We start from the raw sequence: 5,523 nt of genomic DNA, 5'->3' as shown, positions 1-5,523 counted from the left end.
TAATGTAGTCTCTTTACATTATGGGTGGTGCTTTGTATAATTGTTAAGTTTTCTTCAGGCATATTTCTTGTTCTCATTATCCATTGTCAATTAAAACATCTTTCAATGAGCCATTAGTTTCTCAAGAATTTCTTAACTTTCTTTATATCTATATATACAAAAGTAGGTTTCTTTATTGGTAAGGAAACTTCTTTTTACCAATATTATTGAATAGCTTAGTGGTTAATTAGTTATCTATTTTAAATATGAATTGTTCAACTCTTATTTTGAAATGATAATGTTTGTACAAGGTACTTCACCATGTTTTAATGATGTGTACATTGTGACTTTGATGTCGATCAATTAGATTTACAAAGATTTATGATTTGACATTTGAATGGTTCACCCCTATTATAGATCGATGAATGAAAGCAATATGGCCATGCCTTTTAATATATATGACCACTTTCCTTAACAATGGTCACTTCCATTTTATGCAAGGCGATAAAGGTTGGATTTAGTGTTGTAAAATTACCAAATACAAATCTAATTGGGGATCGATATTGAAAGCCAAAAGTAGTGGCTAGTCCAACGCTACTAAATACTTTGCTAGGAAAGTAGTCACAAATGTGATATTAATTCCTTTCATAGTTATTTGTTAGTTATGAGGGTAACCTCTGCTAGGTATGTATCTACATACGTGGTGTCCATACAAAATTCCATATTTCCTAAAATGGTGTTCATGACGAATTCTGTGTGGGAGATACAACGGATAAGTGAAATAGATTGAAATATAAATAGAGATGATATTTTTTTATTGTTAGTGAAATTTATGTATTTGATGGTTGGTTATGTAAGTAGAGGTAAGTAAAATATATTAAAATATAAATAGTTAAGTTTTATTAGTCCCTACCTCATCAAGGACTATAAAATTTACGTCATAGTCAAGTTGCATTGATTGTACATTACTTGGTTGTGTGTTCGCAATTTTAATCAAGTTTTGGGAAATTGCTCAATATTTCTATTTTTGCATAAATTAAAAAATAATTTTCAAATTTTGATTAAATGTTATTTCTAATTTACGATTAGTTGAGGAAGGTCTGATGGGAGGGTGTTTTATTTTCATTTTTCCCAATGTCTAACAATTCATTTAAAAATTAAAATAAAAGTTATTTTGTGAGCGTCCATTACGATGGTGAGTGCTCTGACACTGTCACTTTTATGTTATTTCTCTACTCAATAATGTGAAAATTGATGTAGTTTCGGGACATTATTATGTTAGTGTCTCCATAATGTTAGTAATGATGTGGTTGCGGGTCGTTTGCATAAGCAAGGGGGTTTGAACAAATGTCGAATTAATATTATTATGTTTCCTTATGTGGAAGGAAAGTTATGCGTGGGAGAGTTGGGGTCCTTTCCATAGTAAGTATTATGATACCACTGAACGATGTGGTAATTGGTACGGTTTCATTGTGCAAAACATTCTATCTAGAGGATAAAGTATGTGCAGGAGGACTGGGGTCTTAGGGGTGCTAAATAAACTATGTTTTCAATCCTTGTGAAGAATAATTCTTGTGAAGAATAATTCTTGTGAAATAAAATGAATGTGTGGAAGGCTTTTTGTTTTTAAGTATTATTTAGGAACATTTTTCTCAACTTCAGAAGTAGTTGTACAAAGGTGGTTGTGCAAAGCTAGTTATTGACACAATTTCGGGACACTGTTATGATAACGTTTATCTCAATGATGTGAGAATTCCTGTAGTTGTAGATTTTTTGCATAGGCCCCAAGGAGGATTGAACAATTTCAAATTTATATTATTATGTTTCATTGTGTGGAATATAGAGTATGTGCAGGAAAGTTGGGGTCCCTTACATAGTGAGTGTTGGGGTTGTTGTGTGAAACGTTTATTGTGTAGAGGATGAAGTATGTGTGCGAAAATTGAGGCATTTTGCATAGATGGGGGTGCTAAAGAAACTTTGTTCTAAATCCGTGTGAAAAAAAGAGTGTTGTGCGGTAAAAAGGAATTTCTCGAAGGCTTAGTGTTTTATTATTATTATTTAGGAGAATTTTGGGAAATTATGGAAGTAGTTGTATGAAAGCGTTTGTGCAAAGCTACATGTTCAAAGGTATCATGTGCAGAGTTTTGAATTTCAATGATTGATCAAAGGGTGTTATTGAGTGCATAAGTAGTTGTGTGAAGGAACTTATGTTGAGGTGGTTATGTGTGTATGGATGTTATTTGAAAATGTTTTTCAAATTTTCTAAGATAATAAGTATGCAAATCCTTTGTTTTATTCTTATTTAGGGGCATATTTCAAAGTAGTTGTGCGAACGAAGTTTTTTGTATATGGTTGTGCATTTGCGAAGGTTATACGAAGAGGGGTATTTTGATTGTAATGTGTTTTGATATTAGTTTTATTATTAATAGATTCTACGGGATGCAAAAGTGCATATAATAAAATCTTGAAAGATTATTGCAGAAAATGGACTATGTTGTTTGGAGGTAGTGTGTGCGGAGAACAAATGCTTCCTACGCATGATATCTGGGATCCGTATTTATTAATATCAGTTTCAAATGTCAATGACTGATGGAAGGACATTGTTGAGTCCGAAGGTTTTTGTGCGTGAGATATTTTTACACATAAATGATTTTTCTTTGCAGTTTCGGCATTTGAATTTGTGTTATGTTGAAAGTGTATGGAATTCATGTTTTTATATTTGATGTTTTGGTGCGTATGTGGTTTTCTTAATTCAAAAAAAGGTGTGTAGTCGATGAATTGAATGTAGAGATGGTTTGTATTTACCTGCAACTTTATTTTATATTAATCAGAGGATAGACATCGAGACAATGAAAAATATGTATGGAAGTTTTATGTTTGTAGTGCTTTTCAGGTGCAAAATAGTGGTAGGTGGTGGCTAATGATGGTGTTTCACCTATGCTTGAGGCTCCAAAATTAGTGTAGCAAATATTTTGGAGGGTGTTTGTCTCATTGTCAACATTAGGATAGGATAATCTTGCTCTGGCAATTTCTAAGAGCTTCTGACATGTTCCCGGATCTTCATTCAAACCGTTTGTATTTTCCCTACTATAAATTGTTTCAAAGGGAATTGTCTCAGAAACATTGATGATGGTATCACATTAACCATTCTCCATGTCAAAAGTATGAAACATGGCACCATTAGTTATATTGGATGAATCTCTAATATCTAGATCCCCTATTGTTATTTTATCATTAAGATTAAACTTGGATGAGACAAAATCATCAAAACGATTTTCCAGATCTTAATCTTTTGATTCCTTATCTTGAAGTTCCAAATATGACATGACTAACCCATATGAACCTGGACCCACAGGAGATATAATTTCATTTGGATATGCCTTTATTGAAGCTAAAAATAAAGATAAATCATCTACAGGAGTAGTCGGTAGGGAAGTTCTTTGTCGAGATGGATATGTATCCCACTGTACCCCTGTAACTTGAGCACATGTATCTCCTATGGAGGATTTCCTTAAAACAATTTATGTTTGAACAAGACTGGTTCCATTAGGACTATATTTACTAGTAACATGTGACATAGGTGGCCCCATCCCTTCACTAATAAGAGGTGGTTTGGATTCTCCCTTATTTTTATCAGTCATAGGGTCATGTTCTAAGGAAACGATAGTTGGCATTGCCTTGTACATTTTCTCCGACTCGTTTTTTTCCAGAATAGGAACAACAAAATTGGATATCATAGAAATAGAAATATCTAAAATTAATTGTTTGTCTAGACTCGCAACAATTATTTATGATTTCAAGGGAAATTCAACCAAGGTGGCACCTTCATCTACAAGGTAACAGGTCTCAAGGGATAAATGGTAAGCTACAAAAACTGCATATTGAACATGTTTAACTTTGTTCAACTGATCACGACTTGCACCCATAAGCAGAACATGTAAATACAAGAGAAAATAAAGTCTATAAATTATGACTTCACGAAAAGAGCATATAACTTAAGATCAATATGTCACCTAGTTTGGAGATAGTCAACCACTTGAGATACTTTCAAAATGAAATTTTTATAACCTCATTACTTTGTTGCAAATATTTCACAGACAATATTAGATTTATTTCGAGGCTCCAGCCTCCATATGTGAATTATATTATCATAGAATAGATAATAGAAGTACCACTTCTACTAGACATATTAGAATCAAGGCATATTAAGCGTAAATATAATATTTATTTTAATGAGAATGAAATATTAGCAATACAAAATGAATCCTAGACAGTTTGCCACCCTTAGAATCACCAGCCTAGGCTGGCAAACATGTTTCTAGTTTGTATTAGAAATGTAGATTTATTTTTTCACATCACAATCTATAGGATAAAGCACTAATCAACATGAGAAACATTCCTACATAAAATAAAAAATAAAGTTGTAAAATACATAGTTAAACAGGTAGAGAGGGTCCACATGGCCTCCCCACACCAACGGGCTTTTGAGGAGGGTTGGGCCCCCTATTTATCAAATTTTTTCAACCCATATCTCTACAAAAGTACTTGAAACCCCAATTCATCCCATTTTTCAGTTTCATACTTTGGAGAGTAGATTTGGACATCAAAAATGAGAAGAAATCAGGGTGGACAAGTTTGGTAGAACAACATTGAAAAACAAATTTGGCAAGTAGATTTCAAGGGAAGAACTCAGAACAAAGTTTTTTCTAGAATAACAACACCCAAAACTCTTATTTGTTCTTCTATTTCTTAATCTCCTATACTCATTTGATGGAATCTCATTCATCAACTTGGGGAGGCTATGATCATAGAAATCATGGTGGAAGAAGTGGTGAAGCGAGAGGAGATGGTGAGAAAAGAAACAAAAATTTCCCATTGATTCCCCTCTATGGAAGTGTGTCACAGAAAGATAGAGAAAAAAGAGAAATAAGGTGGAAACTACTTATGGAATTGCATAAGTGCAAGAAAAAGTTTGGATTCATATTCAAAGGTTATATCCCTTATGCTTTGGATTCCTAACAATGTGGTTTTGTAATCTATCACCCCAAAGATTGAGCCACAATTTCAAAAGAAGCATGATGACGCACAGTTAGCTAGGGAAGAAAGGAGGAGAAACATGCATGTTATTGTATGTTAAATAAAGGGGAAGCACATTACCTCAATTGTTGAGGAAGCCTAGAAGAGATCAGACACCAAACTCTTGGAAACAATGTTTGATTGTGGTAGGATGGAAGAAACATATAGTCGAGTTGCCCTTGCCATACATGCATGTGGTATTCCATTTATAGATTATTTTGTCTCTATATTGGAAATTCGTGTTTAGAGTGGCGAATGAAGCACCCATGGGTTACAAGAAAAAAAATTGAAAAAGTATGCAACACCATTCTATAGAAGGAGAAGTTGTTGTAGACTAATACAACAAACCAACCATCAATAAATTTGATAGTATGTCTCCTTTAGATCCATACTTCTTCAGAGAAATAAATGCTTCAAATGGGGAGAAATGCATTGAATGTATGGCTGAGATTTAGAAAAGTGATTGAT

This window comes from Pinus tabuliformis, chromosome 1_2 (assembly GCF_031772625.1).
Source record: "Pinus tabuliformis cultivar Carrire ecotype Pingquan chromosome 1_2, CPIR1, whole genome shotgun sequence".
Taxonomy (NCBI): domain Eukaryota; kingdom Viridiplantae; phylum Streptophyta; class Pinopsida; order Pinales; family Pinaceae; genus Pinus; species Pinus tabuliformis.
Note: the sequence above shows the minus strand (reverse complement) of the source record.